This window comes from Eubalaena glacialis, chromosome 13 (assembly GCF_028564815.1).
Source record: "Eubalaena glacialis isolate mEubGla1 chromosome 13, mEubGla1.1.hap2.+ XY, whole genome shotgun sequence".
Lineage (NCBI taxonomy): Eukaryota > Metazoa > Chordata > Mammalia > Artiodactyla > Balaenidae > Eubalaena > Eubalaena glacialis.
The window spans coordinates 49,266,709-49,283,635 of record NC_083728.1 but is presented as its reverse complement, the minus strand read 5'-3'; the positions used below and the strand labels follow the sequence as shown (position 1 = coordinate 49,283,635).

The following is a 16,927-nucleotide window of genomic DNA, read 5'->3' as shown; positions in this document are numbered from 1 at the left end:
TGGGCCTGGTCTTGCAAGCACATGTCAAGCTTCTGCTTATATCATGGCCAAAGCAAGTCACTTGGCTGAACAGAAAGTCACAGGGGAAGAAGTGTATTTCACCCATGAAAGGGCCGCGGCAAGGGTGTAAATGTATAATCCTGCTTTGAGATCAGTGGTTTAATCGACACATGCCCCTGTTAAAATACAGATCTTTAAATTCTGGGAACTTGCTCTTCTACTGCATTTGCCCATGTTGTAGAGACAGGCTCAGTGAAGCGGTAAATTCCCAGGATTATCTTCATCATCAGGGCCTGGTTGTTTACTCTGCAACTATATCATCCCTTCCAAGCCCCAAATCCTCAACATCCAAGGAGAGACCTTTGGGGAGAAGACTGAGAGTGAGACCGTCCGGGGGACGGAAGGGAGATACAGGGATACTTCGGTGCCTGTTGGCACAGTGAGAGCCTGCCTTGTTGCTTTTTCTTGCCCGAGCTGTTAGAGGCTCAGAAACCAAGGAGTGACTTTGGCCCCTTCTTTGTGATCTGGTCTGTGGCTTTCCTTGCTGGGGATGAGTGAAGGCCTAGGTGTGTTGAGTGGGGTGAAGAAGGGGTGAAAGGCGCTCGGACAAGAGGTGCTGGCTGTTTGCAGCCGGGCTGGTGGCGCTGTGGTGATAGCGCACGTGCCTCGGGCTTTGATCTGCCAGCTCTGTCTCAGGCTTCAGGTCTCTTTCTGAGTCACTGATGGGTTGTGACACTTACCCACAGTGTCACAAACCCTTGTCCCCAGCTTGGAAGTCGGGCGGATGGCAACCTGTTCGTTATACCCAGGTTGCAAGAGGTGATAAATTGCCCAGGGTTACGATATAAGTAGCTAATGACAGTGGAAAGTGTGTTGATCTTGAGGAGACCTTTCTTAGGCAGGTAGGTAACGCGGGCTCTATTATCCTCTACAGTCTACGCTGTGTATGCACTCTCTTGCCCCTTAATCTACCTTCCTCATTTTCATTAATCTCCATTTCTATAAATTAAAGTTCAGACTCCCTTGCCTGGCCCCCAGGGGCACTGAGCTCCTTCTTGGCTCCACGTGTCCCATCACAGCTCCGTCCGCCCCGCGCTCCCGGGCCCCCGCCCCAGCCGGCCAGGTGTCTCGCTGGTCCCTGTGCGCACTCGGTGTTGGGTTTCTGGGGGTCTCTTGGCCTTTGCCTATGTTGGTCCATCATTTGAGATGCTCCCCTCTCTACGCCTGTGGGATTCCACCATGAAGCTCTCTCTGATCGCTCTTCTCTCCCACTTACCGGATAGAATGATTTTGTTTTCCTCTGGCTTTTGTAAAGGCATTTCGTTCTGCCTTTGTCACAGCATTCATCATAATCGGAGTTTGGTGGTCTTAGTTTCTCCCCCTAAACAGGAGCAGAATCTGGGCAGGGACTGTCTCTTTATCATTCTGTGAACCAGCTCCTAGAACTCTGCTTGTCACAGAGCAGGCATACAGTGAAAACTTACTGGATTAAAGTAGTAACAAGAAACCAAAACCAAAACCTTTGTATTAGTTTGCGAGGGCTGTCATAACAGAACATCGCAGACTGGGTGGCTTAAACAGCAGACGTTTATTTGCTCACAGTCCTGGAGGCTAGAAGTCAAAGATGAAGGTGTCGGTAGGGTTGGTTTGTCCTGAAGCCTCCCTCTCTCCTTGGCTCGTGGATGCTGCCTGCTCTCTGGGCCCTCACGTGGCCTTTTCTCTGTGTGCCTGTCGCCCTGGCCGCCCTCTGTGTCCTAATCTCTTCTTATAAGGACATTGGTCAGATTGGATTAGGGCTCAGCCCAATGGCTTCTTTTTAACATAATTACCTCTTTAGAGGCTGTATCTCCAAATGTAGTCACATCCTGAGATACGGGGGCTTAGGGCTTCAACATATGAACTTTAGGGGGACACGTTTCAGCCCGTAACAACCTTGAACCGCGCAAACCTGATGAGCCGGTGGGAAAAGTAACACGGGGTGTTGTGCAGGCAGCGGTCTTGCCCTGGTGATGCTCCTGCCTGTACATTCCATCCTGTTTGTCTCACTCCTATTTGAAAGGCTTGTATATGACTGTGTATTTTTCGTTCTTGGAAGGAACGTGGCTGCATTCCTTTTGATTATAGCCCAGTCCTTCATTTGGGTCAGTTAGACCTTTGCTGCTCAGTGTGTGGTTCCTGGACCAACAGCGTCGGCATCATCTGTGAGCTGGTTAGAACTGCAAGTTCTCAGGCCCCACTGCAGACTTCCTAAGTCAGAATCTGTATTTTAATAAAATGCCCAGGTGATGGGTCTGAACCTTACGGTTTGAGTGCAGGATCTGAAAAGCTGAGGAAGGAAAGGTGGGGCCGTCTTGGGCTTCTTTGCCCTCAGTTCCGTTTTTCCCCTTCTGCTCTGCCCTGTCTGGTTGGGAGCTGACTGGGTGGACTGCCCTTTCCTGAGTGGGACTCACCGTGTGAGGGTTGGAGGGAGAAACCAGACCTCGTCTGCACCGTTTTCTTGCAGAATCCACACGGCCCATCCCTGGTGTGGTGCTGCCTGGTGATGCAGCCCTGGCTTCCAGAAACACCTTCTCCCCTGTCCCTCCTACCCAGGGGTGATGCTGGTTTCCTCATCAGTTTGCGGGTGGCCTCACTATCCCTGCTGGCTTCCTAGCTCTTCCTTTAGCCAAGTAACCAGTTCCCTGTCTTAAAGCCCCTGGGATGTAAACGCCTGGTATTTCTGTCTGATACCGGAGTCTGCACCCCAACTCCTGCCGGGCACTGCCAGATGCTCAGAACCTGTGTTAACGGTACTCTTCTTTTTGGTCTGTCTTTCTAGTGTCTTTGACTGCTACCCCAATGTGTTTTTCATCCTGCTGAATTTGTCTTAAGCTGTGATAACTTTGGGGTCATGGGACTTAATGTTGTGATAAATCCGGCTTCTGCTAGGCCTGGGGTCCGTGCATTCCCGAAGCCTTTGTGTCGGCTCTCCTTTCCCACGGCTTCAATGTGGCGCTGACTGCTTAGTGTTTGAAGTGGTGTATAAAGTGGCTACTTAATACCCCTCCTGTGTCCCTTTTGGCCTGACTTTTTATAGATCCCGTATGTCTTATTGCTGATGAATTTTTTCAAGTCATGAGGAGTCCCCCGATTCTTTGTCCCCTCACTCTCACTTTCTCTCACCCCACCCCACCCTGTATGCACCTTTTTCGTTTGTCCACTCTGGACACGTTTTGGTTTCTCTGTTCTAGCGTTTTCTAAATGGTTAAAATGAAACTCTCAGAGATATGTTATCTGACTTCCAAATAAATCCTTGAACCCTGCGCTTCAGGATGAATCACAGCGCGTGTGGACCTCAGGGGGCAGCTCTCCGGCGTCTGACAGTTGGTGCAGCAGAAGGGACCGCGGCTCCGTACAGGGTCTGTCTAGAGCCGGGCTGCCGTGTGGCGCTCGGAGCCCCAAGACCGCGCTCTGTTGAATCCCCCAGCATTGGTTATTCTGCTCAGTTTTTAATAAGTAGGGTCTCTTCCTTAGTGAAAACACATCCTTTGATTACTCTAGTGCTTGACTTGCTTTTGTGTTTTCATGGCTCTGCAAGGGGCATCCGACTGTGGTTTGGCATGGGGCGGGGGGTATTGGGGAGGAAGCAGGCTGCCCACAGGCAGAGGCTGTCACTGGAGAGGCTGGTCCTGGAAAAGTGAGCGATTTATGCAAGTATAAGTTGAATTAAAGTGTTGTTGTTTTTTTCTCCCCAGATATTAATTAAATGGATTGTTTTTCTTATGGTAAACAATACTGAGTTGAATTTGGAGGATGGCGCGTATTTGAATCTACGTGATGATGGGATCCTAATGCAAATGATTTCCTCTTAAATTGTGCTGGTGTTTTACTGTTCCTTCTCTGGGGAGCAGAAGAGGCAGATACTACAGGCCCCTGGCAGGAATGGGTCACACATTGATGGAAGAAATTTTTTTTTTACTTTTTCAGAATGTTTTGACTAATAAGAAATAGAGTAAAATGAAATTGGAATCCTTTACTGGCGTCAGATTTTCTGAGCTCGAATTTCATGGAGAGGCATACTTTAAACCAACTTATTTCTGTTTTATGATAGAATCAATCAGCTGAACTTTTGTCTCTGGAAGATGGTGGCATCCCATAAAACAAGTTTTTCCTGCTGTCTGCAGTTTTCCACTTTGTGGAGGAGACGTGTGTTGGGGAGTGTGATGGATTTGGAAGCAGCACTGATACCTGGGGCTGCTGCTCAGCCAGTCAGATCTGTGGGCCTCTGGGTTCCTGCCGCTCAGAGCACTGGGTACTCTGGTTTCTAGGTAACCTACAGACAAAGTGATGGAGAGGTGACACTTTTTGTGGCCTGTGTCTCCTTTAGAATCAGTTAATCTTAACCTCTTCTTGGTACAAGAATTGAACCTGTGGGTAGCTCTAGGATAGAATTCTATTTATGGACATTGATTTTGCTCAGATTTTGGATTAAGGAGGAGACATCTCCTCCTTAGTGACCCAGCCATGGGTCACCTTCCTTATTAGCAACCATTTGGGCATTTGATGGTTCAAAATTCTGACCTAAGACAGTCAGGCATACTGTTTCTAGCTTTATGAGAAATTTTTTGTCTCCCTGCTTTAATGCTCGGACTAATGTGAATGACTCCGTGTCTGTTTGAACAGAAGTCACCGTCAGTACCCCCATGTGCAAAGCCCTTTGTCTGTTTGTAGTGCATTCGCACATACTGTCTCGTTGGCTGGTTCTTGATCTGAAGCAAGAGGAAAAAGACGTTATTGCACTTTATATAGTACGCGGTTGTTAATTTGTTGACCTCTCATTAAAGTTAGACCCTGGCTGTTAATTGCCATCAGACTGTGTGTTCTCCTCTTTGTAAAGTTCTGCTCTTGCAGCTGTTTTTTAAGATGAAAGGCGAAATAATAAAGTTCATTGTTCTCTGAAACTGGGGTTTGGTAATTAATAGGGGAGATGACTGTCAGCACTACCGCACTGGAGGTCGATGGAGAGCGTGGCAGGGTCAGAGGCTAAGCGAGCTGTTCCCAGAACCAGCTCTGATGCTGTTAATAACGCCAAGCCTACCTCATTTTCCGTGGCAGTTTTCGTCTTGAAGGAGCTGCTCATAAATAAAGGTATTGCAAGTATATGTTGGTTCTTACTTTTGAATAATGTTTCTGGAGCAATAAGGCTCAGAAATAAGTCAAATGCGCCCCGTTAAATGTTGGAACCGTGTGATAAATTATTTTGAATACATACGGGATTTTCCTTCTGATCTTTTGCAGTGAGGCATGTACGCTGACAGGCTCTTACTGCATATTTATTGCCATAGCCAGGGAGGAGAAGATTGCCTGGTCATATGGAAGTATGCTTTATGTGCACCTGAACTCACTGGAGGTGCTAGACTGTAGGAACTTGGTTTCGTTGTCAGGAAAGCTTAAAAAGCGACCATTTCATGGTACAATCAGCTTATTGTTCATGTCCCCCAGGAACATACTTAACTCACCTTGGAGCAGTCCTGAGAGTCGTGAGTTCGGAGAGGAGTGGGTGGAGGTGGAGAGAGCTGGGAGCGAGGAGGTGGTCCTTTGCCCACCTGGTCTGATGACTTGTGTCTGCATATTCTGACAGACACAATATGCACAATATGTCTGTGCATATTCGGTCCCTTTGAGCTTTCTGTGTCTCAGAACCTCACTGTAAGATGCAGACGGTAATGGTACCTGTCCTGTAAGGTGAGAACAGTGTCTGTAGTCAGTGTTGTAAGCATTATAGTAATGTTAGCCAGTTTTTCCTTTTTTTTTTCTTATTGAGGTATTATTGACACCTAACATTATATTAGTTTCAGGTGTACAGCATAACCGTTCACTATTTGTATATTTTGTGATGAGATCACCACAATAAGTCTAGTTAACATTCTTCGGCATAATTACATTTTTTTTCTTGTGATGAGAACTTTTAAGATCTACTCTCTTAGCAACTTTCAAATAATGCAATAACTATTATTAACTATAGTCACCATACTGTACAGTGCATCCTCAGGACTTTATTTTGTAACTGGAAGTCTGTACCTTTTGACCACATTCACCCATTTCATTTCATATACTGCCCCCTCTGGCAACCACCAAACCACCAATCTGTTCTCTGTATATGTGAGCTCAGGTTTTTTTAGATTTAACATGTAATTGACCATTTTTCTTACTTGTTTCATTTTCTCCAAATCCATCCTCTTATATGTGAAACTGGCCTTGACAGTAATATATGTCTTCTCAATTGGTCAGAAAAGCCAGAACTTGTGTATATGCAAACTTTTAAAAGTATAGTTTTATGCAGCTACAACAGGGCATTACTCATAAGATATTTTATCATGTAGTATTTTATGTTTGTTAATTTTGAATAACAGAAAACCCAATTCCAAACTGGCTTAAATGGTAGAAGAGGAGTGGTCAGGCGGTAGGGTAGAAATTAGGCACGGTTTGACCAGGGCACTGGCTCTGGTTCTCTGGGACTGTTCTTGGTTTTGCCTTTTTGGTGTAATGACTTCATCTTCAGGCTCTCAGAATGGCCAAGTGAGAGCAGCAATTATAGCTTTATATTTACCCATCACACCATCTAAATTCAGAGTCTGGGTTTCAGAGTCTCCAGCAAAGTTCTGAGCTTTGCAGTGATTGGTGGATGCATTTGTGAACCAATCCCTGGGGCCTGGTGCTGACTGGCTTAGGCCTGGGTTATCTCCACTAATCACTTTGATAAGAGAATGGATTACGCTGATTGGTTGAGACAAACCACCTTTGAGCTGGAGTGAGGTCAGGCCCATTCACTGCAGCTGCTGTGCACCGTGGGGTGGGCTGGGGGCAGGCGAATCTTGGTGACACCATCCCTGTTTTCCGCTGGACGTAGAACCTGGTCACTTACGGTAGTGTGGAATATATTAAAGGCAAACAGAAGATGCAACTTAGTTGAAGTATTCTTTTATTTCTTAAGAGAAAATATTTTCAAACACTTCCTTTATGACTCAGAAGTCCTGTATTCAGGTAGAAGACTATGTGAAAGGGCCCCTGAGTATCTGTACCATGGTGGGAACATTCCATACAGGAGAAATCGCTCTTCTCTGGTGTTAGAATTGAAGGATGGCACACAGTGAATTCCACATATTTAAACACATTTCTCTTCCCTTTTTCAGGTCGATTATGTGATTTAAAATGAGCTCTGAATGAGCGTCTGTTCTCTTCTTCAGCTTTTCGTATGTGGTTTTGAATTTGGCTTAATTTCCCGTTGACCCCTTTAGCTTGATGCTTCCCAGCCCAGTCTGCCTAGCAACAGTTGCTATGAGTGGTGAGTTGGCACTGCCCTCCATTTGTAGCACAACAGCAGGTCTTAGGAGATTACCGTTCTTAGCATCCGGGTTGATTTTGCCTTTGCCTCATTTAAGGATGACCATCGTTTCTCTTAACTCCAGGCAGTAGAACTCCAAGTCTCTTAGCAAAAGTGGTGGTTTTAAGAAGTATGTATCTGTAAGACAGGATCATTAGCAATGGGCAGCAACTGAGAAGCAAATATGGACCTAGGTTGCATGTGAATATTTATTATCAGGATATTCTGATACTTGCAAGGGGGGGGATAGTTATAGATTTCTACTGTCTTATGTAATACTTGGTAGCGCCGGCTTTACCAGCTAAAAACAGCCTTCCTGAGCAAGTCGTCTGTGTGTAAGAGGAGTGGTTTCCAAACAGCTGTGATTTCTCCTTGAAAGAATCTAACAACACAAATATCACCAAAGATGCTCATTTTCTTCTAGATCCAATCTACTCTATATTAATGAATTATATTTAAGCCTTTCTTGTCCTTGCTATTAAAGTAAAAATTACACTGGCATTTCCAGCAGATTGGGGGACAGAAATGGAGCAACAGAACTTGCTATGACCTTTCAGTTGCTAAGTCCAGTTTCTCATCCAAAGCAACCTAAATACCAGTTATTCTGCACGTCATGCAAGTTGATTTTCCATACGGAAGTGGTTTCCACTCAGAATACCTTGCGGGCCTTTTTAAAAGACCATCTTCTGGGCTCTGCGGTGTCATGGAAGGAGAGATGTTGGGTATGGTACCCCCAAATCTCTGTTTTTAAACAAGTGCCCTGAGCCTCACAGGAGTTGTGACCCACGGGCCTAGGCGTGTGGAAGATTATCCCCTGAAGCACATCTCGACATGTGTATCGCATGGGTGAGGGCTCCCAGGAAAAAATGGCACACGTAAGTTCTTGCAGGGTTTTGTAGTCCCCAAATTGCACACTCATGCAGGCATATGGGGACATTGGGTGATGCTATTTGAAAAGAAATTTCAGCTGAATAGATTATTTGTTGTTAAATAGGGTGGTTTGTTCACAGGACCTTTTAAAAAGCTATCTTGAGTTTATTTTTTTAAATTGAGGCTCAGCATACACAAAGTGTGCACATTTGAAGTGTGCAACTTGTAAAACAGCGCACGTCTGAAGTGTCCAGCTCATGAGTTGTCATCTGTGTGTGCACCCCTGTAACCCACACCCAGGTTGAGATACAGAATATTTCCTACTCCCCAGAGGGTCCCTCTGGTCCCTCCCTAGTCAGTACTTCCTGTCCTCCTCTCCCAGAGATGTTCTGACAACTATTATGTAGATGAGTTTTGCCTTCCTGAGCTTCCTGCAGCATATCTTATGTTTGTTTCTGGCTTCTTCTGTGCAGCCTGTTGTCTTTAAGATTCATCCATGCCGTGTTTAGCAGTAGTTTCTACTTTATTATGTGACTATACCACATCCTTTTTATCCCTTCTCCTGCTGGTTAGCTCCATTTGGGTTCTTATCTCCAATCTTTTGGTTATTATGAATAGCGCTTCTAGGAACATACTGGAATGTGTTTTGTTGGGTGTGTGCATTCACTGGGCCCCCTTTTCTGGCTTTCATCCTGGTAAGAATTTGGCTCTGGCTTGCTTTCCTCCTGCATGTGTCTGCCCAGTGTTTATGGTCAGAGTATCCCTGATCTAAATGTCCCGTATTCTCCATCCAGCTGACGCTCAGCATGGGCGGGGCCCCGGAGCAAGGCAGGACCCACTGCCCCAGTGGGTCAGGTCTGGACTCAGCAGGAGCACCTTTCTCCCCGCCCACCCCCCTCCCGCCCCCAATCCACAAACAGCAGATGTTTGCCTTTAGTCTGTGTGGGTACCTCATGTAATGTTTGTTTTTTCTGTTGTCATCTGGATCTAGTCTAACTGGGTAGGTAACACAAATTCTGATTTCTGTAGATTTTTAGAATGACAATTTTGAAGGTCTTCGGTGAGCTGAATACATTCTTTGTGGATTTTTTTCCCTGCAAGTCCTCTTTGCTCACAGCTAGGTATTTAATGATTTGTTTTCCGTAAATCTATTGTAGTATGTCTGGTTTTCCTTTGCTAGACTCTGAGGTAGAGACGTGTTTAAATTGTTTTTGGACCCCCTCAAACTGCCTTGCATTTAATAATTAATATTGATAATATTAATAGGGATAATAGTGGGTAATATTTACTGCACTCTTCCTGTGTGCCAGGCATTGTTCTAAGCCAGCACTGTTTAATAGAAATGTAATGCAAGCCACATATGGGAATTTAAATTTTCTAATAGCCACATTTAAAAAGAAACAGTTGAAATTAATTTTAACAGTACATTTTATTTAATAACCCATTATATAAAAAATTTACAATTTTGACAGATAATCAATATGAAAATTATTAGTGAGGAACATAATTTTTTAAAATCTTTGACATGACGTGAAGTTTACATTTATAGTGCCTCTCAATTCAGTGCTAAATTTGCATTGGATACACTTGACCTGTATTTTGATTTTATTAAATTTACAGTTGAAAAGTAGATTCTCATTGCAATGTATGTTCCAAACATGTGTAAAAGTTTTCCAGTCACTTAACTGAGTGCAGTTTAAAATTTAAACGAATGAGTTGTAAGCCACATCTCAAGTGTTTGATAGCCACACACACGCACAGTTTTAAGTATCATTCCGCTCAGCAGCCTTATGCAGGGGGAATATATATTTTTTCACTTTATAGACAAGGAAACTGAGGCCCAGAGGGCACTCAGTTAAGGAAGAAATAGGTGAGGTCAGAATTTGAACCCTCTCTCAAAGTTTGCTTGTGACCCCACTATGCTGTCTAGTTCTTAATTGTCCTAAACTGACCTCACTTTTTTTTTTTAATGTTCTAATTCATTGGCTTTTTTTTTTTGTTTTTCTCTGACCGTTGTCTTTTTGGCTTTTTCATGTTTTAAAGATTGATGAAAAAAAGTTGTCTGAAAAAGTGAGCCTGTATTTGCCATGAATTTGGTTGTTCATCGGTGTTTTAAAAACCAGCATGGCTGGTGGCCACTGTTTGAGCACCATCTGCTCTGTTATCTCTATAAATGTCAAGACAGGATTTGCTTTCTCTAGAATAAAAGCTCAGGTTTCCTTCTACATTTTGTAACGCTCTTTCTTTAATCATGACTCTGATGTTTTTTTATTTCCACCAAGGTTGTGTGTAGTCATTTCTTCTGCCTTGGCTCATTTCTAGCCTTTTTCTTAAGCAAAGAGTCATGGTTATTTCCCTGGGTATCATTTTTTTTTCCTGATGTGTTATTAGCTTTGTTCTTATATTAATGATTTCTCTGAGCATATTTCAGGTTCTTTTTTTTTTTTTTTTTTGAACTGTATCCAACTAGCTGTGTGTTCCTGTCTACCTTTGTAGGTAATATTTTACTTCATATGAGACTTGCTTTTATACAGTTGTTCTAGTGCCCTTTACTACAATGATGGTTGTTTATAAAACAGAGATCTGAAATGTGCTCTTTGGCGAGGAAAAGTGGTCCAGATGTGCAAAGTGTTATTTTTTCAGTGCTGCATACGAGGAAAGGAGGTGCAGTTCTGGTTTTGCTGTATTTCATCCACAGTCAGTGTGCCATGTTCCCACTTTCTCCAAGATTGCCTTCTCCTCCCCTTTTTTTGAGGTTCCCCTTCTCCTGTCTGTGGATGTCCTGTGCACCTGTCACCTTTCACTGCTTATCTCGTTTGAATGAAATGGATAAAAGCTGTGTCCTTTCTTGAGTTCTTACCCATTCTGAGTGGTTGCACAATTCATTCTTTTGAAATATCTTGACTATTTTATAATTAGTTAAGTTGTCTTAACTGAGGTGACCTGGCTTTTACACTTGGATTTATCCCTAACTAGTTGTGTGACTTTGACCAAATTATTCTCTCTCTCTCTGTGTCTCAGTTTTTTCAGTCATGACCAGGTGGGCTGGTGAGGTGAGCTCTCAGATTTCCTTCTATTTGAGAAGGACCTGGGTTCTTTCTCAAGAGGCTGCATGGAATTATCCCTGTGGGTCCCCTATCTTGGGCGTGGGTCCCCTATCTTGGGCTTGGGTCCCAGATGGCTTCCTTTTGGTCCCTTGCTGCAGGACTTCTTTTGTTTTGGACCACTCTTCCTTTGTGAATGTGCCCTGAGAGCTGTTCTCAGTTCAGGCATTTATGTATCACATACGTATGGCGCGTTACACAAATTGTTTGTCCTGCTTGATGGATTTTCATAAACTGAATGCACCATATGCCCCATGTCTGGGGGGAAGAAACAGAACGTTATCAGCCCCTGGGTGTCCCTGCTGTGCCCCTTCTAGTCATTCCTCCCTCCAAGGAAGATGTCTGGCTTGACACTAAAAGCATAGCTTGGTTTATCCTGCTTTCAAACTTTATACATATGGAACCATACAGAACGTATTTTTTAGGTGACTGGCTTCATTTGTTCTGCATTGTGTTTGTGAGATCCGTCTATGTTTTTTGCAAAGTTGTGTTTATTTTCATTGTTGCATAGTATTATATAATGTGGCTGTATCCCAGTTTATTCATTCTACTCTTTGAATTTGGGTTGTTTCCTGGTTTGGGCTGTTAGAAATAGTGCTGCTGTGAACCTTCCTGTATGTACTGTGAGCGAATGTACATATTTCTGATGGGTGTATGCCTAGGAGAAGAATTGCTGGGTCATGCAGCGGGTGTCCGCTCCTCTTTAGCAGGTACTGAAAATAGTTTTCCAAAGTGGTTGTACCATTTACACTCCCACCTGCCACGTGTGAGGGTTCCATCTCCTCCCCAACATTTGCTGTTTTCTGTCCTTTTTTTTTTGCCATTTTTGTTGGGTGTGCAGTGGTGTCACGTGGTGGTTCTGTTTTGAATTTCCTGATGGTATAAAAAACAAACCTTACCATTATTTTTAATTAGCCTCTTTCCCAAATGACTTCGCCTCGGACCTTGTCATCAAGTGAGTTGTCCCGTGTTTCCTCTCCTCTGTCACCGGGCGCTGCTCCAGCCTTCTCCAGCTCCCCTCACCTTGTCTGTGCGTAGACTTGCTCCCCCCAACCCTATCCTGGAAAGCTGTCACTCACTTGTCCAGGAGAGCCGTCACTCACTCAGACACCAGCTCGTCACAAATGCTCCAGGGCGGGGGTGGGGGGGTCCCTCCTGAGATACTTGGGGGATACCAGTGCAGTGATCAGAAATAGACCCAAACCTGGTGGGTCTTTCGGGTTCAACTCCCCTCATTTCCTGTCTTTGTGGAGTTTGACTACTCCTTCTCCTGGTCTCCCCACCCCTGAGGTCTCTTTTCAGCTCTTCTATGACAGAGCTGTTACTTTTAGCTAGGTCAGCGTCCTTTCTGCAAAGTTAGAGAGTCATAACCATAATTGTAGTAGGAAACTCCAGGCAGATTTTAAATTTCTTAGATCTCCTTCCTCATCTTAGAAAGCCTTTTCGATCTAAACATTCCCTGTAAACTAAACAAAGACCTCTACTGGGGGACGGGGAAGTGGAGGGAACGGCCCAGATGCACATCATCCAGGGGCCCCTCAGGACTGGAGAGACGCGTGAGAGCCGGAGCCCAGAAATCCGTGGGTGGATAAGACACGGCGTCCCCTCCGATTTCTGTAAGCACCGCTCGCTCCATCCTGCGCCCACATACCTCAGCTAGCCCCTCTGCGCACGCTTTACACTCCAAACTCAGCGGGGACGGAGCTCGGCAGCTGCCGCTCCCCACCCTGCAGGAGAAGCTCAGAGGTCCTGTCCCCCTTTCCTCTGAGGGACTCTTTTTGGTGACCACAGAAGGATTTGATCACTCAGGACAGAGCTAGCAGAGGAGCTCTGGACGATGGCTGGAGGCCAACGGTCCCTACAGGTGGTGGCCAGGGTGATGTACTGAGAATGAGCGGGTGTTTTCCAGTTGCTGGCCTCCGATGCCTGTCTGGGGACAGCGAGATGGCTGCGCAGGGCGCGCCGCGCGCTTCCTCCTGACCCTCGACTTTGACGAGACTATCATGGACGAAAACAGCGACGACTCCATCGTGCGCGCCGCGCCGGGCTAGCGGCTGCCTGAGCGCCTGCGTGCCACCTACCGCGAGGGCTTCTACAACGAGTACATGCAGCGCGTCTTCCAGTACCTGGGCGAGCAGGGCGTGCGGCCGCGGGACCTGCGCGCCATCTACGAGGCCATCCCCTTGTCTCCCGGCATGGGCGAGCTGCTGTAGTTTGTGGCCGGGCAGGGCGCCCGCTTTTAGGTTATTCTCATCTCAGACGCCAACACCTTTGGCGTGGAGAGGGCGCTGCGCGCCGCCGGCCACCACGGCCTGTTCCACCGCATCTTCAGCAGCCCGTCGGGGCCCGACGTTCGGGGGCCGCTGGCGCTGCGGCCCTTCCACGCGCACAGCGGCGCTCGCTGCCCCGCCAGCATGTGCAAGCACAAGGTGCTCAGCGACTACCTGCGCGAGCGGGCCCACGACGGTGTGCACTTCGAGCGCCTTTTCTACGTGGGCGACAGCGCCAACGACTTCTGCCCCATGGGGCTGCTGGCAGGAGGCCACGTGGCCATCCCGCGCCGCGGCTACCCATGCACCGCCTTATCCAGGAGGCGCAGAAGGCCGAGGCCAGCTCCTTCCGCGCCAGGGTGGTGCCCTGGGAAACCGGCACCGAAGTGCGCCTCCGTCTGCAACAGGTGCTGAAGACGTGCCGGGGACGTGGCCTGCAGGGGACACCCCGGCAGGGAGGGGGTGGAGGGGGGTGGGGGTCGGGAAAGACAAACCTAGCTTTATTACCCCCTTTCCCTTTCGCTTTGGTATGACCCTCCGCGAATTTCCGGAATCCTAGGTTCGTCCACTTGTGAGGACAGGAGGAGGGAGTTCGGAGCTGTCCCCGTCTATGCAGTTAACCCAGCTCGGCTGCCTTCCCCTGTTCCACTGAAGCAGATTCCGGAGTCTGGCCCCACCCGGGTGGTGCGCATACCTGAGCAGGCGGCAGTGTTTCCAGAAACCTGGTCCTCGCAGCTGGGAGGAAGGGGTTGCCTGGCAGGGTAGAGAAGGAACATCTCCCGCTGCGTTGGGTTAACTGTTGCCTTGGGCTGCATGGCCTCCCTCTCCCAGTCTTCTGTCAAGGGGTCCCAAAATCCCCCCCCCCGTCCCCCCGCACCAGACTCCCTGCGGAGGGAAGCGGCGCTCTCTGCTGAGGGTCCCAGGCCTAGATCTTGCTTTACCTGCTGTGACCCTACACTGCACTCCTTGCCTCCCTCCCCGCCACCCACCCTGTCAGCATCCCCACAGGAAAAAAAGCCAGAGGGAACAGTCGCCTCCTGGTGGTGGAATGAGGTAGCACACTGTCCGGGGCTTGCGTCTGGCCAGCCAGGGACCTCACAGAAACGGAAGATGTCTTCTCGCACCCCAGCCTCGTCTATGCAGCGAGAACCAGGGACTTAACCAAAGTTTCCCCGCCGACTGGGCCCTCCGAGTCCCCCTCCTCCCGTATGGAACAGGAAGCCGTGATGTTTTAAAGCAGAGCTGGTGGAAATCCAAGGCCCTCCTGCCTCTTGGTGTTTCAGAGCTATAAAGGAGGTGAAGGGGCAGAAAATTAAAAAAAAAAAAACCAAAAAAACCTAAACTTATTCTGGTAGCAAAACTTCACTTGATCACAATGTTTGTGAATATCCGGGTTTAGTGACAAAGCCCACTCAAAATTGCGTGATTTCTGAAAATCTTAATTAAAAGGCTTCAGGCAATCCTTATGGTTTAGAAAGTACAAGGTCCTAGTGAATGTGGTTTAATATGTCTTTGACCAAGTTCCGGGGTCATCATCTAAACATCCTAAAGAGATCTTTGTATACTCCACACTGATTTCAATGACAAATCTCCTTTGTTGAGTCTTAGTACTGAATTCCTCAAAGTGCTGTGTCCATTGTGTGTGGTTTAACTAATTTTAAAAAACACTCAAAGAGATCTTAAAGATCATCTTGTTCATAGAACACAGAATGTTAGAACAAGGGGCTCAAGAAGGAATTTAGGTGAAACTCTTCCCTCATCCTACAGAAGAAAAACTTTTTTTCTTAAATGAGGAAATTGAAGCCAAGAGAAATTGAGTTGGTCTTTAAGTTCTAGAGGTAGAACCAGGGCTAGATCCTGTTTTTTCCTCCTGATCCAGTGCTCTTTAATTATATGTTACTTATCTTATAAAATGGTTTCCAAATGCCTAGATCTTAATTCCAGAATGGTGCTTTACTTTGATAAAGAGAATGTGGCTGGCCCACATCTTTTAGAATATAATTTTAATACGTAAAATCTGGAGACAAGATTTAGCCCATGGCATGTTTAAATCAGCAAGCCATCCTATAATGGGTTTCATCTGCATTTAAATTATTTTCCTTCAGAGATTTTTGACGTTGGTTTTGAATAAATGGCTTGTTTATTGTTATATTAAGCCAGAGTTCTTTCTGGTTAAATTTAAAAGGAGTCTTTTAATGTCTGCAGAATCTCCTGACATCCTAGTCTACTATTGGTAAATAAAGCTACATTTGCATTTAAAACAAACAAAAAATTGGAGAACACAGTGATTTCTTCCCCTCAAACAATTGTATCTTCTCAATGGGTTAACCTTACGAGATATTTTAAATTTGGGGTTAGAAGACAATTGACAACTGGCAATTCCAATTGTGGAAAAAAACATGTTTTTGAGTTACACATATTCTGATTTTATAGTATGCAGTTAATGTGATAATTGGAGGGAATATTGTGCTCTAGGGTGCATTTCAGTTTCTCAGCACTAGATGTCACTGGAGATGGAAGAACCAGCCCTCCTCCCGTCTTTTAATTCCAGGGTCCTTGGTAGTGAATTTGTCTGAAAGGACTTGGCAGGTATTGCTAAGTGTACTGGGGCCTGGGTACTGATTTCTGGATGCTGAATCTGTGAGAGGTAAATGGTGAAGAATTCAGTAGAAGAAACGTCTTCTTGCAGCCACCTTGAGAATTGATGCTGAAAGATGTAAATATGTCCCCTCACGTTTTTGGAGGTTCTTTTCTCACTTTTAAAAAAAAATTAATTAATTAATTTTATTTTTTTATTTTTGGCTGCATTGGGTCTTCGTTGCTGCTCAGGGGCTTTCTCTAGTTGCGGCGAGCCGGGGCTACTCTTCGTTGTGGTGCATGGGCTTCTCATGGTGGCTTCTCTTGTTGCAGAGCATGGGCTCTAGGCGTGCGGGCTTCAGTAGTTGTGGCACGTGGGCTCAGTAGTTGTGGCTCGTGGGCTGTAGAGCGCAGGCTCAGTAGTTGTGTCTCACGGGCTTAGTTGCTCCGTGGCATGTGGGATCTTCCCGGATCAAGGCTCGAACCCGTGTCCCCAGCATTGGCAGGCGGATTCCTAACCACTGAGCCACCAGGGAAGTCCTCTTTTCTCAGTTTTTAAAATACTTTTTTCCAAAGTTGCCTCAAATACCTGGGTAATATCTTACAGGTAAAAGATTTTTCTAAATCTGGGTGTTAGCTGGTCATTTTGATTAGCTTGCATTAGAAAGCGTTGTCATTTATTTGTATTTATTTATTTGTTTGCTTATATTTGCCCCTTAAAAGACTTTCCTTCTTTTACCTCG

At 46.0% G+C, this 16,927-nt stretch overlaps 1 protein-coding gene and 1 pseudogene across 5 annotated transcripts in view; both read left to right on the top strand.

Moving 5' to 3' along the window:
• Positions 1-16,927, top strand: part of KIF16B (kinesin family member 16B) — a 291,470-nt gene that overhangs the window by 69,207 nt on the left and 205,336 nt on the right. The gene's annotated exons all lie outside the window — the stretch shown is intronic.
• Positions 13,228-14,372, top strand: LOC133103392 (phosphoethanolamine/phosphocholine phosphatase-like; annotated as a pseudogene).